The 16,414-nt window shown below is 54.3% G+C and overlaps 1 protein-coding gene across 1 annotated transcript in view; it reads right to left on the minus strand.

The window, feature by feature from the left end:
* RBFOX3 (RNA binding fox-1 homolog 3) overlaps positions 1–2,671 on the minus strand; it is a 456,714-nt gene extending 454,043 nt beyond the window's left edge. The window contains exon 1 of the mRNA XM_060645213.3: positions 2,130–2,671. The gene's annotated coding sequence lies outside the window, so the exon portion shown is untranslated. The remainder of the gene's footprint in view (positions 1–2,129) is intronic.
* Positions 2,672–16,414: the final 13,743 nt, after the last annotated feature.

A 16,414-nucleotide genomic window follows, 5' to 3' on the forward strand; every position in this document is an offset into this window, starting at 1 on the left:
GATCAGAGCCTTTTACTACGTGCCAGCTACACCTGAGATTAAGGGGAAGCCGTGAAAACAGAAAGTTCTGTGATCCAAGAGTTAAACCCAATCTGGCCACTTGCTCCCCTCTGACAACTTCTCACACGTCTGGTTCCACTCCAGCCCCCTCGCTGCCCCTCCCTCCTGCCACAGGGCCTTGGCACATGCCGATCCAGCTCCTGGAACTCTCTGCCCCAGGTCACCCGCTGGCCTCACTCAGGGCTTGCGCAAGTGCCGCCTGACGTGCACCGGCTTTGTTCTCACCTGCTCTGTGTGTGTGTTACTCGTCCTCCCCCACCAGAATGGGAGCAAGGACTTTGCTCACAGCTGGGCTGTGGCCCCAGCGCCTAGAACTGGGTCCGGCCATCAGGTGCCTTTAATAAACATGTGCGTGATGAATGGCTCTGGTCAGCGTCCCTCTGGGGTGTCCACCTGTGAAGCAGCTACGCACACATCCGTGGTAAAGGCTCTTAGGATAACACGTTCCTCTGAGCGTGGACGGCTTCCTCTCTCCCACAGCCACCAGCTTCCCTGTCCCTCTCCCTGCCTCCACGTGGCCCATGTCTGTGACAAGCCGGCAACAGTCACTGCTGCTCTGTCAGGGATGCCTCGAGCTAATTCCTGCAACTGCCAGAGAGGATGCCTTAATACCTCTGCACAAGACAGAGTAATTATTTCTAAACATAGCCGCCTCCCCCCGCGCTGTCACTATCAGATGCCGGGAACTCTGTAGTCAGTGCCCTAACTCCCAGCCGGGGGAACCCCGGGTCATGTAGGCATCCCCTGAGGGCACCCAATGGGCACAGGCCACACACACCACCCAGCTCACGGGCCCTGCCTCCCCAACTGAACTGGGCTGACAGACACCGGCACCGACCAGGGCCTGGTGGCCTCCGGGGTTCATTCGCCCTGATCTCAACCCTCCACCCTACTCGCCAATCGCCTGGCCCCACCCTGCCCTATCCCTAACTCCTGCCTAGCTCCCTCATCCGGGGCGGGGGGGGGGGGGGGGGCCTCCCAGTACAAGACTAGCAAGGCTAAGAGAGGAGAGAAGACCACCCCCATATTCCTTTCAGGAAACTGAGATGAGAAATCTGGGGACCACCTCCCAGATGGGAAACGTCTAGAAAAGGCCAATCCAGAGACAGAAAACAGATGGGCAGCTCCCTGGGAGAGGGGGACATGGGAGTCATAGCTAGAGCATGTGAGGTTTCCCTTAGTGGCAATGGAAGTTCTACTCTTCTACTGCAGCCGTCCTTGCACAGCTATGTGAGCATTCCAGAAGCCACTCAGCCGCACATTTCAGACAACGAGTTGTAGGGTATGTGGATCATGTTTTGACGAAGCCGTTGAACAAAAAAAGTAGAAGGCTCTGTAGCAGTTTCCTGGATTCCACATGTTTGGACGACCGTGCACGTGCAAATCGCAAAAGGAACGCGGGTTTGCACGCTCCGTTCACTGCTCCGCTGTTGGAGCAGTAAGAGCCCCTCCCCAAACCCACAGAAGGGCCGGGGAGCCCACACCCAGCTGTGGGGACGGTGGGGAGGGCAATGAGGAAGGAAAGGGCAGTGCACGAGGCTCAATGATCATGAACTCCCAACTGACCCTGCCCCCAAATCGTATTCAGTATGAGGCAGTCTTCACGAGCCACAGTCAGCACACGTGTTACCAACACAACAGTATAACGGCCACCGCCTGGTCCACTACTTCCCTCCGGCCCCAACCACTGGGCTCTCCTGGGCATCTCCCCACCCCACAATGCCCCAGAGACTGCCCGTACCCACAGAATCCTCTGTCATGCCAAGGTCTGAGGGCTAGTGCGGGCATCGGTGCCTAGGTCCACAGAGGGGGGGACAGGGTGTCTCCACCCTCAAGCTCGCAGGCCAGCCAGACACCCGTTCGGAGGGACGGTCCCACAGCATCTTGGCTAGGGCTGTCCTTCCCACGGCGCAGAACCGTGAGCCAATCACAGCGCCCCAAGAGGCCCACGGAGCCTGCGTGAGGACGCACACACCCTCCTCCCCATGTGTCCTGGCGCCATCGCCCAGTGACTGCCCACCCAGCAAGCCCGCAACCGTTAAAACACACGAGTGTCACTCAGGCCTTACCTGCCCCTGCCTTGGCGTGTCTGCACAGGTCGGAGCTAAACGCAGGAGGTGCGGCGGTGGTCGGCAGAGCTGGTCCTACAGGAGACGCAGACCTCAGAGTCGGCAACAGGAAGCATCCCAGGACACCACGAGACTCACTGGACGGGCTGGTGAGCGTCGCTGGGGACACGCGAGGCGAGCTCTTCTCGTGGCCAAGACGGACCCACGAACGGACCCGCAGGGCAGGCTGGTGTGGGGGTCGCGGGCAGTGACGGAGATCTCGCCAGCAGCCCAGGCCGACAGTCAGGACTCGCCGAATGTTCCCCATCCTCCCCGCGGCAGGTCACCGAAAAATTAGGCGGCCGCGGTATCCGTTCTGCTTTCTGAGCTCCGCACACCCTGAGCGGCAAAACGACGCCAGGCGCACCCTGTAGGCCGTGGAGGGGGGGTGCCAGCAGAGGAGGCCCGCCGTGGCCCCGCCACAGGCCCATCTACCTCCTCCGGGTCCGCGCCCTTCCTGATTCCGAGGCTGGAAGGCACCCCGAAGGCGGTGACCTGACCCGCGGGCTCCGCGCGGGCTCTGGCCTGGCCCTCCAAGCACGCATGCGTCATCGCGGTATCCCAGCCTCCCTGGCGGCAGGGCGGGGCCGCTTACTCTTCACCCGCACCCGAGTCGTTGTCGTTTCCCAGCTTCCCTCGCGGCAGGACGGAGCCCTGTGCTCTCCAAGCACGCATGCGTCATTGCGGTATCCCAGCCTCCCTGGCGGCAGGGCGGGGCCGCTTACTCTTCACACGCACCCGAGTCGTCGTCGTCTCCCAGTTTCCCTCGCGGCAGGACGGAGTCCTGTGCTCTCCAAGTACGCATGCAGCATCATAGTTTCCCAGCCGCCCTCACCGCAGGGCGGAGCCTCGTGCTCTCCGAGTGCGCCTGCGTCCTCATGGTTTCCCAGCCGCCCTACCGCGCCGCTAGGAACCACGTGGCGGGTAGGTTGTGGGCAGTTCAGGCCCTGGCCCTTGAAGTGCGCCCGCTCACACCACGGCGACCGCAGTGTGCCCCGCCGTGGCCACCGCGGAGTGGCACTACGCATGGCTTAGCCACGGGTCGGATGGGAGCGGCGCAGCCTACATTGGACTTGGCGCGAGTGAGGGGTAAGTCTTGACCGGAGTGAAGACATGAGATGTCTGGGTTTATTAACGCAGAAGAGCCGGTCTAATTCTGCGTTGACTAGCCGTTTTATTGAAAACAAGTTTTCTAAGGGAAATGTCACTGCAAGTTCCCAAGGACTGAAAGAACTTTTTGTGAGTGACTGATAGATACTGAAATGGGGGACTGAGACTTTTCCGATGCCTTATGTCAACGGTCCCCTAAACAAGGAGGTGGAAAAGCAGAAACACACCGAATGAGAGACGTGCAGTCCCCAGCGTGAGGACGTCGGGAGGCTGAGAGAGCTGGGTGACCTGGCCAGGGACTGGGACAAAGGTCATGACCTGCAGGTTGGGGGCGGGGGGGGGGGGGGAACCTCGCTGGTGTGTGCCCAAAGAACTTCCCCAAATGGTGGAAATTGAATACTTGGAAGGCCGAGGTGAGGCACAGGTGCGGCAAGGTCCGGTGGAGTCCCGGGGACCTTGCCCAAGCTCCATGCAATGAGGTTCTCCCCCTCCACCCACACCTCTAGGGGTGACCTGAGGTTCATTCTTGGGGGAGTAAACAAGACAGACCCAGACTCAGGGATATCAGCTCACGGAGGGTGGGGTCGGGCACAATGTCAAGCAAGAAGAGGCTTGAATAGAAGTGTCCATGTTGAGAGCAACAGCCCCACCCAGCCAACCCCCCTGCCAGCTCCAGAACACCAGAAGCCGGACCTCAACCCCCCCCTAGGCAAGAGATCAGAGGCTCCTTCTCTGCAGAGACTAAAACGTCCTCCAGAGGAAAGATTTACAAACATACTGACATTTGGGAGTCGAACTAAAAAGCAAGCTGTCTGTCCTTCCCTGCGGTGAAGCCCGTGGCCAGTGTCAGTGCTCAGACCTCAGCCACTGCTGAGCGCTCCTTTAGACTCGAACAGTGGTACCTGTATCTCGTGTCTGCAGGTTCCCCTGAAACCTCAGAACACTGCTCTGCCCTCTTGTAGCAGGTGAACAGGTCCTGACTTTACCCTCCCCCATAGTCCTCAATCAGTGATTCAGAACAGGGCATAAATGCCCCTGCTCCATCATCATGCAGGTGGGGTAGTCCTGAGGGGTGTGTTTCGCCCCATTTCTCAGAGTTCTCCGCAGGATCGAGTTCCAAACACACGCAGCAGTGGTTGGTCTCGTAACGCACCCTTTCTTGTTAGCCTTCCCTTCCGTGTTCCACAACCCACTACCCAACTGGGGTGTCTTTCACCTCCTAAATAAATTTCCTGCCATCAAATCCTCAATTTGGGAAGAACCCAAATATAGAGACAGTCTACAAGCTCCCCACGCAGGCACGTACACACAGCCTCCAATCAGCTCGCGCGCTTCACTCTTGAGTGTGTTGGGACAGACTCACCAGAGGTCACCAGATATTTGAGAAAAGTCTCCAGGGTGAACAACAGAAACCAAAACAACAAATGGGTGACATTCAGAGCCAGTGCTGTGGTAGCCAGCCTCCTGCGGGTTGGCTCCCTCCTGGTCCTCATGCTCTGTGTGGTCCCCAACCCCTGCCAAGGTTGGCCGACATGACTGATACAATACGGCCAAAGAGACGATCGTTCTGAGATTAGATTATTAAAAACATTGCAGCTTCTATCTTAGTACTCTCTCTCTCCCTCCCTGATCGCTCACTTTTGGAGGAAGCCAACTGCCATGTCAGGCAGCCATATGGAAAGGCCCATGTGGTGATGAGCAGAGGCCTCCAGCCACCAACCACATGACTGAGCTTCGGAGCAGATCCTCGTCTCTATCCATGCCTTAAGTCACTCTGTTCCTAGCTGATACATTGACCGCAAACTCAGGAGAGATCCTGGGCCGGAACCACCCAGCTAGGTCCTACCAGATTCCTGGCCCACAGAAACTGTAAGACAGGAAATGTTGTTTTAAGCCACAAAAGTATGTCCGGGTGTAATCTGCTATTTAGTACTGATAACTAGTATAAGTACATACTTTGCAAAGAGAAGAAAACCACAAAGGTTTATCTTCTGTGAGATGAAGAAAGGCAAGGCATGGATGAAACAAGAAGAAACAATCAGAGACAATGCCCGGAAGTTACAAACATAAGAACGTAAATCTGAAGTCAGTAGAGGCACCAGAAAATAAAGCTAAGAAAGTTTTCCAGAAAACAGAACCGAAAGTGAAGGAAATGGACAATGGGAGATGTTTTTTCTAATTAGAGTTAGATGATGAAGCCAGGAGATCCATCATCTGACAAATAGGAATTTAAGAACGAGAACACAGAGAAAATCAAGAGAATAAAATTATCAAAGAAATAATACCAGAAACTTTCCCAAAACTGAAGGGCACGAGCCTTCAGACTGAAGGGCACACCAAGTTTCCAAACAATAAAAGAACAAAGGCGTACTTTTATGGCATTTCAGAACACCAAGGATAAAAGCTTTCAGAGAGAGGAAAATTAGGTCATAAAATAGGATCAAAAATCTGAATGGCATCAGACTTCTCAATAGCAGCATGGAAACCAGAATTCAGTGGGAAAAGTGTCTTCGAAATTCTAGGTAAAAATAATTTCAAAACTAGGAGTCCATACTCAAGCCAACTGTGAACTGAACATGAGAAGAAGGCATCTGAAGATATTAGAGAAGAATGAACTCCACTAAGACTAGGTAGGAAACAAACAGATAAAGCTGCAAGATCCAGGAAGCATGAACTCCATCACAGGAGTGAGTAAAATAAAGTTCTGGACCAGAACCAGGTAGCAGTCTGGAGGGTACCTGCATGACGGGGCAAGAGTCCGATGGTTCCAGAACAACATCTCCAAGGAGAAAAGAGGGCCGATAAACTGACAGGCCTGACCGGGTGGAAGCTGGCATGGAAAGGCATGTTGGAAGGTGTACCTAACCCTAAGCGATTATTAATTCTAGAATAAACAAAAAGTACCAAAAAAAAAAAATCTGTAGTTATGATAATCATAATAAAGAAAATCTGTCTGTAGATTTAACCAAAAATTGAGATACTATTTGGAGAAGCTGGAAGAATATCAAAAAGAGGTACAAGATCTTAAAAAAGAGGTGGGAGGGAGGAATGCCTGGCTGGCTCAGTCAGTGGAGTGTGTGACTCTTGATCTCAGGATTGTGAGTTCAAGACCCACATTGGGTATAGAGATTACTTAAAAAATAAAAATGAAAGAAAGAGAAAGAAAGAAAGAAAAAGAAAGAAAGAAAGAAAGAAAGAAAGAAAGAAAGAAAGAAAGAAAGAAAGAAAAAAGAAAAGAAAGAAAGAAAAATTGGGAGGGAGGGAGGGAGGGGTGTAAGTAAGTTAAAAATCTGATCTAAAAGAAAGATCCTAGCCAGGAAGCAGGCCCTCACCAGACACAGGATCTGTCAGTCCCTTGATCGAGGATTTCCCAGCATCCAGAACTGTGAAAAACAAATGTTTGTTGTTGAAGCCACTCTCGTCTATGATAATTTGTTACAGCAGCCTGAACTAAGGAGGTAAATTCTGGAAGAAACTGCTAAGGGCAGATAAGAATGTGAGCGGAGGTGGGGAGAGGGGAGGCTGTGGGTGTCTTTTGCAACCTTGGGACACCATTTGACTTTTAAGACTATTTGCTTGTCCTACACCTTGATTTGTTTCAAGTTATTTTAGTTTCTCAAAAATAAACATTGGGGTACCTGTACAGGAAGTTCTCGCCAATTCGTGCAAGTCCGGTATGTGGCTCGTATAAATGAGCAGAACATCTGAACGGTGTGAATTTGAAATAAATACTGCTCTTTTTCTTTTCAGCTTCACACAGTAGGTAATCCAGAGCAGACTAACAGTTTTGCCTAGGGGATAAGCAAGGGCAAGAAACAAAGACAGAATGGTGGGATTGTAGAGCTTGCAAAGAACTCCCAGGTTCCTGACCCAGAGCACTTCCTGTACAGACTTGTAAACAGCCCCAGAGGTGTCGTGCGAGCCCGCATCTGTGGGTCCTAACCAGCACAGCCAGGACTCCCACCCAGGACGTGTTCTCTGTGTAGCCAGAGCACCTGAGCCCCTCAGGACCACTGTCCAAAGACTGTGCCCAGTGACAAGAGTCTTCCAGAACAATGACCTGGCATGAGGACAGAGTGGAGGGAGAGGAAACAAAGGCACTGGGAAAATTCGTTCCATACATGCCTAAAACCCTTGAGAGGGGCATCAGAAAAGCCACATGGACTATGGCATGTCTAGAAGGCTCACCCCAGGGGCATCCAGGTGGCTCAGTTGGTTGAGCGTCCAACTCTCCATATCAGCTCAGGTCAAGATCTGAAGCTTGTAGGAGTGAGCCCCACATCCAGCTCTGCACTGAGTGTGAAGTCTGGTTGAGACTCTCTCTCTCTCCCTCTCTCTCTCTCCCTCTGCCCCTTCCCCACTTGCTCGTGTATGCACTCTCTCTCTCTCTCTCTGTCTCTCTCTCTCTTTCTCAATAACTAAACATTAAAAAAACAAAAGGCTCATTCCATATGCCTAAACTTTTTGTGAAAAAATTGGAAACTTTACAGATCTAACCCCAAAGTCTTTGGCTCAGATTGGAGCTCAAATAAACATGGGCACGGCCACCCTACCCCAGGCACAAGCCCCTCCCTGTGTGGAAACAGGTTCATCCCAGTGCACGAGCTCCAGCCATAACTAAATGCCCCAATTTTCAAATAAAAGGCACTGGACTCAGACATGGAGTAGAATTTTGTCCTGCAGAGCACTTTGTTGTTTAGTGACACCTATTTAAAACATCTGAGGACACCTCTTTTCCAGGGGGCTTCAGGGCCCATTTAAAAGCCACAACAGGAATGCGGGCCTCATGGCTTTATCAGCAACCTCTGCCTACCCACCTCTCTCTGAAGCAACATGATGTAGATAATGCTTCCTGGCTGTTTGCACACAGCAGGCCTACTTCCAAGGACTGATCTGACTCCGTAGAAGGTCCATAAAACAAAGAATGAGCTGTAGAATCCAAGTGGAATTCTGAACCAGAAGTTCTAAGACGATTTTGACCATGGCGTCAGCAGGGGCCTGAGTGCTCAGCTTCCCAGCCAGGCCGCCATCAGGAAACGCTCAGCACACACGTCAAATGTTGGCTCTGTTGAGGCTGCTCAGTACCTGGTGCTGGCCCCAGGGCTGGAGGCCAACCCCTGCGCCTCGACCAGAATGAGGAAGGTGAGGTCGTGTCCCCACAGCAGGCAGGGGGACAGAAGGGTAGCTGCGGCCCTGGAGACAGACTCCAGGCTCATGGCCCCACTCCTCATCTCCCCAGCCAGCTGACCTTGGGACCCAGTGCCCAGGGCAGTAACCGTGTACCCACCCCCAGCAGTGACTAGCAGGTATGATGAAGCAACGTATGAAAACCCCAGTGACTGGCACATAGAAGGTTCTCAGTGTGAGCCGAGACCACCAAAACCCCACCTGAATGGACAGGAGGCCGTCACTCCCTTCGTTGATTGGGATTGTGTTGGTTTGCGCCCTGGGAGCCTTCCCGGGGGAAATCTGAAACAGGCCCGTGCCAGGGGGCTGGGGGAGCTGGGAGAAGAGGGAGGCTGCTCAGATAGGTAGGTGCCAGCCTAAGAAGCAAGGGGACTTACAATGAGGTGGGTCTTGGGCGCCACAGGACAAGCACAGCTTGGCATCCACCACCAGAATTGTAGAAGTTTATGGAGAGGCCATAACTGAGTTCAGTCACATCCACTGTCCAGAAGGTCTCAGCTACACCTTCCTTTCTCAGAGCTGCGTCCTTGCAGACAACTCACAGTGGGAACAACAGGACAGTGGATGGAACATACGTTCCAAGCTCAGGGGACAGGAGGAGCCTCTGACTGTCCAGGGCCAGCTTGTGGACCAACCAGTGGTCACATTCTCTCGTGACCTCCTCCAACAGACAGGCCATGCTTTTGTTTCAGAAATGCTCACCTGTGGTGCAAAGTGCCACCCCAGACCCGCTGAGCCTTTCATGAAATGTAGACACATTGCGGTATCTTCCTAAAATCCAGACAAGCTTGAATCCCAAAACCCACCTAGTCCTAAGGGCCCAAGGCCCTAGTTAAAGAAATGTAGATCTGTGTTATGTTACATCCCAGAACAAAGAACCTCCCAGAACAAAGAACCTCCTAGAACCCAGAAAGGAATGATAATTCCAAGACTAGTAGTTATCCAAAGGAAGGAGAGATTAGTTACTGGGAAGGTCCTTGAGGTGGGCATCCTATCCCTGGGGTGGGGGCCTTCCCTACCCTCCACAGGCAGCGGGCAGTGTTCTCGTTACCGGTTGTGGAGACATACACTGACGGTGTGCCAGGCATGACTGCTGCCTGATTTCAACTTTGCAACGATCCCGGGGGTGCGAGGAGCCCACGGGAAAAGTCAGGCTCAGAGAGGTGAAGTGTCTGGCCCACAGCCACACAAGGAAGACGGGAAAACCCAATGTGTTCCCTCGGCTCTATGCTCCCCAGGCCCTTTGCACCGTATCCTGCACAGCAATGCCCAGCCAGCCCCCTTGGTCCTGTTCCACCTGCCCCTACCATGCCGACCACAGGCTCCTCCAGCACCAGGCCAGCCCCTTGGCCCCTGCAGGGGTTCCCTGTCATCTGCCCAGCCGCCTTTCCCAACCCACTTGTAAAGTAGCATCCATGCATGCACACGTGCACCCACATGTGCCCACAGGCACCCCAGCACACTCAGGGCCCTGGCCCCATCCACTGTCTCTCCAGGGCTCTGACCACCAGCAGACACGTTATACTTTCGGTGGTTGTCTCACTAGGACGCGTGTGCCAGGAAGGGAGGGCACACTCCCAAGGAGGTGGATTACTGACCCTGGGGCAGGTGGGGCCAGGGGCTGGAGAGCGTGATGGTGCACACTACGGACACCCAGATTCAAGCAGCCACTTCTGAGCCACAGCGGCAGAGCTGACCAGGTGCAGCAGAGGCCGCCTGGCCCATGGAGCTAAAATTATTTACCATCTGGCCTCTTATAGAAAACGTGCGCCAGCCCCCCGTTTTACGCAGCTGCTGGTGCAGCAAGTGCCAACGTGACGGTCGTCAGAAGTGAAGGGGCAGCTGAAGTGGAGTATTACTTGACCGTAACAAGGAAGGGAGCACTGACGCCTGCACGACACGGATGAACCTGGAGGACGCGAGACCGAGTCTAAGAAGCCAGTCTCAAAAGGCCACGTGCTGTACGACGCCATTTATGTGAAACGCCCAGAACAGGGAAACCTGTAGACAAAGCAGATCAGCGGTGGCCGGAGGCTGGGGGAATGGGGCGATGATACCCTTCACCGTCAACGTTCTGAAACTCACCGGAGCGATGCTGGCACCACCCACGAGTACACCAAAACCACTTTATTGTGCACTTGCCGCAGGGGACTTGTGTGAGTGGGAACCACATCTCAGTGAAGGCATTTTTTACAAGTGAAGGGACCCCAGGAATTCAGAAAACAGAGCCCCGCTGGGTTTCCTCCAGCCTGAGACGACCATCTGGGTGTCCCCAACCAGGTCTTGGGTTCAGGAGGGAGAGCTCCAGGCCGTGCACTCGGCAAGAGTCATTCTGTGCGGAGGAACCCCGACCCGCCTACCGGCCCAGGCTCAGCTTCTGGCGTGTGATTTCCAGTGGCGATCCGGACAGATGGGTACAACGTTGCCTGCAGACGCGCTATGCCTGTATTGACACAGAACCGCCAACATTAAAGCCACAGCTCACTGCCCACAGTGCCACGTCCTGGTGGACCGATAGAATGTGAGCTTGCAGGGCAGAGTTAGGAATTAGGTAGACCGCCATCTTCCAGACTGGGGAGACAAACCTGTTGCTCATAGAGACAGGTGCTCCCGGGAACCATGGGTTCTCATCACCCCACATCACGTTTAGGAGAAAGGTGAAGACACCTCTCAGTTTCATCAGCGAGTCCTGGAAGGGAAGATCCATGGAGCATGATTCAGCTGGGGAGACAAGGAGCCGGTCTCATGAAGAAACAAAAAGAAGGTTCTGGAACTGTCAGGTGGTCAAGGCCTGCCCGGACCTGAACTGCTTCCCTCAAAGCAGGGTCTCTGTCAGCACTGCTCACGTCCACTCTCTCCCTGCCTGACCCCATCCAGCCCCAGGTCCCATCGGCCCATGCCCTGCACCTATCGCCATCAGACCCGCGTCCACACCTATCTCATCTCTGCTTCCAGAACACCCCAAACTAAGGCAGCCTTGTAACAGAGCAGTCCGCAAGTGCTTTCTGTAAAAGGTCGGTGTAAACATGTCAGGCACTGTGGGCCAGTGGCCTCTGGTTCGTTGATTCCACTTCTAGAAGGCAGCCATTGGCAAGAGGTAAACTAATGAGCACAGCTGGGTTCCATAAAGCTTTGAGGACAAAAACAGCCCACGGCTGTTTGTCAGCACCTGTTCTGGCTTGCCCATCCCCCCTGTCCTATTCCGGGCAGAGGGTCACCTTTGCCAAAGGCAACTCTGATCATCAAACCCAGCCCTTAGCTGCCCCCGTCCCTGGGGATGTGCTTCCTGCCTTTCACACATCTTCATGCCTGGCGGTCTCTCCAGCTGCTCCCCACTCTTGTGTCCAACACCCAGCCATCCGCCAGTGTCAGCTAGAGGTCCCCTCTGCAGAGACGGGGCCCCTGACACCTCGTGAGGGCACAGCCCCCCTCACCTGCTTCCTAGCTCCCCCCCACTATGCCCACCACAACAGTGCTACAGCTGGGGGGTCCCCTCCGCCTCACCTGGTACAACAGCAGGAGGGGGTCTGCCTCGCCCCCGCTGTCCCCCCAGTGCCTGGCACAGAACGGGAACTCCGTAAGCACGCGGTGAATTAAGGCATCAAATGGATAGAAGGATAAGAGAATCCCAGGTCCCCGTTTGAAAATGATGCAGTACCTGTGGGTGAGGAGGAGGATGGGAGGAGGGTGGGAGGGCATAGGGAGCACATGCACAGAGCCCTGGAAACCTCTGACCTGGTTCCCGGCAGTCTGTTCTAGGAGCTCGGGGGGTGGGGGTGGGGGGCAGACCGTAGGGGGTCTCTAAACCTGCAAACACCCCTGTCCCCACCCCACATACTCAGTACTCTCAGCGCTCGGGCCACACATACCCACTCTGGCTAGATTCCAGAAGCCCATAGAGAACAGACCTGGACCCCGAGCGCCCACAGCATTCTGCCGGCGTGGACAGCTTTGGGGTCACCAGAAAAACCAGCCTTGCCTCTTGAGGAAAGAACCTGGGGTTGCTGTGAGACCCCGCATCTGGTGAGCAATCAGAATGGCTGCTTCCCAGAGTGTTCCTGGGGCTCTGTCGGGAGGACACCGAGGGGCACATCTCGGTGGGGCCCCTGGTCTCTCTCAGGACACAGGTGGTGTCTTCTGGACAGACTCCCCCAAGACCATATGAGCTCACAATTACGAGGAGGGGGGGAACGGGTAAGAACATTTTGTCCTCCTGTAAAAATGACAAATGAGACCCTTACGTTTCAGTGGCCCCGACCCAGGCAGCGCAGGGGACGGACTTACTTCGCTCGTGAGTTTTTCCTCAGCTGAGAAGCTACTGCCAAAAGGAAGGAGTCACGGAACTCATTACAGACAGGGGAGGTCTTAGAAGGGAGGCCGGAGTCCCTCCCTTCTCTGCTTCCTGACTCACACATGCACGGTGATACACCTGCTCGGCCAGCTCTTGGCCTTGGATGAAAACCGGAAGTAGAGGGAAGCGTTCCCAGCACCGCAGGGCCCCGGATCCCGCAAGGAGCAGGGAGGTCACCTCGGGGCGGCCAACCGCGGGTTGGTGGGTTTTGAACAGCGGTCGTCCGACTCACTTCTCCCAGCAGCCCAGGGGAAATGCTGGACTACGGGGGTGGGGTTGTTAATTTAGGTCAAATCCACATAAAATTAACTATTTTGAAGTGTACCCTTCGGCGGCACTTAGCGCATTCACGGTGCTGTGCAGACAGCACCTCTGTGTCACTCCAGAACCTTCTCATCACCCCCAGAAGGAGGCCCAACCCCTCTAGGGGCCATTCCCTCCCTGCCTCCCCAATCCCTGGCAACAGGGCTCTGCTCTCTGTCCCCACACATCCACCTGTTCTGGACATGTCACGGAACTGCAGTCACACCCCACATGTCCTGTTGTGTCTGGTCTCTCTCTCTCGGAGCACGTTTCCAGGTCCATCCCTGCCGTAGGATGTCATCAGGGCTTCGTTCCTTTTCACAGTGGAAGAGTACAGGCTCCCTTTCTCACCCCGCAGCTGCAGCTTTTTAAAAAAGCATCAGGGCAAAGCAAGAAAGGACAGCATGCACGGGGTCACCCACAGCTGCCCTCACACCTTCCGTCTCCCCAGAGGATCAGGAGGAGTGAGAGGCAGGCTGGAGGGCAGGGCTGATGGGGGGCAGGAGGGGGCGGGAGGCCTGGTGGCTGGGAGGGTGGGTGTGTGGGGCACCGGAGTCACATCCCCACCATGTGCTGACCTTCACACCCATGGCCCAGAGCAGGACACACTGCCAGACGCTCAGTGGCCTCCTGGCCGAAACACTTGGGTCTTGCTGAGCCAGAGAAGCCAGAAACCCCACGGCCCTGGACCTGGACCTGGTCCCAGCTGCGTGGGGCTCCGATCCTTTCTCACAAGAATGGGTGAGTCAGGCGAGACCGGGGGCTCCGAACCTGGGGAGAAATGAGAAGGTCTGGGAACTTGATCAGGAAACAGCACATTCCTTCCCGCACACCCCTCTGCTTGTTCAATGTCCCAATCACGGGTGGAGGCCCCCACCCGGCGGAATCGTGGGTATTTCCATGGCACCTGCCAGGTGGTGCACGCATAGCAAAATATCACTCTCCCTGGTCGTTATTTCTAGACGTAGGTGTTTCTTAGACCCACCAGCACACCGTGCAAGTTAACACATTCAAAAAAGAAGCACATTTAATAGCCAAAAGGTGGAAACAACCCATATTATCTATCAGTCAGGGAACACGGAGAGCGCAACAGAATCATATTTGGACGTAAAGGAAGGAAGTTCTGATACCTGCTCCCTCGTGGCTAAACCTTGTCAACATGATGCTCAGTGGAAGAACCCAGTCACAGAAGTCCAATGGGTGGGTCCATGGAGAAAGACTGACTGATGGTTCCGGGAGAAGAGAGGAGTGGGGGAGACCCGCTCACGGGGCTCAGGCAGCCACGGTGGAACCACGAGTAGGGGTGCTTGCACAATATTGTGAAGGTACTAAATGCCAGTGAGTCGTATGCTTTAAAATGGTTCATTTGAAGGGCTCAGTCGGTTGAAAGTCTAGCTCTTGGTTTCGGCTCAGGTCATGATCTCACAGTCGTGGGACTGAGCCCCGCCTCAGGCTCCTTGCTGAACACAGAGCTGGCTGGAGATTCTCTCTCTCTCTCTCTCTCCCTCTCTCTCTCCCTTTGCCCCTCTCCCCCATTGTGCTCTCTCTCTCTCTAAAATAAAATTAAATTAGGGGCACCTGGGTGGCTCAGTTGGTTAAGCGTCCAACTTCAGCTCCAGTCGTGATCTCAACAATTCATGAGTTCAAGCCGGGCTCTGTGCTGACAGCTCGGAGCCTGGGGCCTGCTTCGGACTCTGTCTCCCTCTCTCTGTTTGCCCCTCCCCTGCTCATGCTCTGTGTGTGTCTCTCTCTCAAAAATAAATAAACATTTCTAAAATTTTTAAATAAGTAAAAATAAAATAATTTTTTTTTAATTTTAGTCTTAAAAAGATAAAATTAAATGGTTCATTTTACGTTGTAAGAATTTCTCTTCAACAAAAAAAGCACATACAACAATGCCTCGTTTTTTAAAATATCTTGATCATTATATTTTAATACTATAACCCTCGGAAATTTCTTTCATGGATTTAAGACTATTTCTCCGAGAAGGATCTGCTGGCTTCGCCAGATGCCAAAGGGCTTTGGTACAGAAGGATTAGAACCCCCTGGACTGGAGCTCTCCCTGGCCCTCTGTTCCTACTATTCTTACCTGGACAGGTACTGCCCCCTGCCCCTCCCAGGTGGCACCGTGTGAAAAGCCCTTGCATGCCCTTCATCACCACTTGGTCTTCTGCTCAGTACAAAGGCTCTACAGTCTCCAGAGTCATGTCTAAAAATGCAGGTGTCCCAGGAAAGGTGAAACTCAGCTGTGTCACCAGGGTGAATCTGCAGACAGGTGAGACTGGGCCGGGACACAGGTAGAAGACGGAGCTGGAGGGCACCGAAGCAGCACAGCATGAAAGGGGAGGCAGACAGGGGACCCAAGGATTCACAGGCTGCCCTGCTGTGACCTCCAGGTGCGCCCAGGGCCAGTCGCCCAACAGGGAACATCACATCACTCTGCACCGCCCAGGGTGGGGACAGAGTGCCCCGGCACCTCTCCCTGAGCCCACCCAGCGATGAGCCTACCTCCACGCCACTCCCAGCTGAAGGTGCAGCCGCCCCACCACTGAACGCAGATGCTGGCCGAGCAAACTTGACTCAAGGCTTCAAGTCCCCTGTCTGCTTCCTGCTCTCCTGCATCTGCAATCCGAGGGAGTGGTACCTGCCGACCCTCCACCATGCACCATGCTAGGTGGCCCATAGGCCAGGATTTCACGTGGTCCTTCCTACAAGCCTGCGCCGTAGGCACTGTTACGGATGGAGAAACTACAGATCACAGAGGTACTTGAACCCAAGACCTGCACTCTCTCCTGCATCCCCCTCCTCCCCTGAGAGCATCACCCCTGTCTCCAGAGTCCTCTTGATACTGAATCATGCTCTGGGCCTAGACATGAAGCTGTAAACAGGAGCGCTTGTTCTAGACAAAGAGACAGAAAGGAAACCTATACACAAGAAATTCCACAAGGTAATCTCAGGCTGCAGTAAATGCTATCCAAGTCAAGACCGTCTCTGCTCCGCCGCAAGCACAAGTAAACCCTGAAAGCTCAGAGCTTAACCGAAAGATTGTTTCTCACCTACAATCAGCGTGGCCCCTCTCTGCGACTCTCCTCCCATCGGGGACTCCAGGATCCAGGCTCCTTACGTCCTGGGCTCTTCAGCTAACAGAGGTGGTCGCCTCGGTCACTGTAGAAGAGGAATAGAGAGTGTGGGCCATCCCACAAGAGGTTCTGTGGCAAGGTCTGGAGGTGGCGTGTGTCACTTCTGTCCACAACCCACCGGCCCCAACCTAACTGCCAGGGAGGTGGGAAGAGAA

The sequence above is a fragment of the Panthera onca genome, chromosome E1 (assembly GCF_046562875.1).
Source record: "Panthera onca isolate mPanOnc1 chromosome E1, mPanOnc1 haplotype 2, whole genome shotgun sequence".
NCBI classification, from domain to species: Eukaryota; Metazoa; Chordata; class Mammalia; order Carnivora; family Felidae; genus Panthera; species Panthera onca.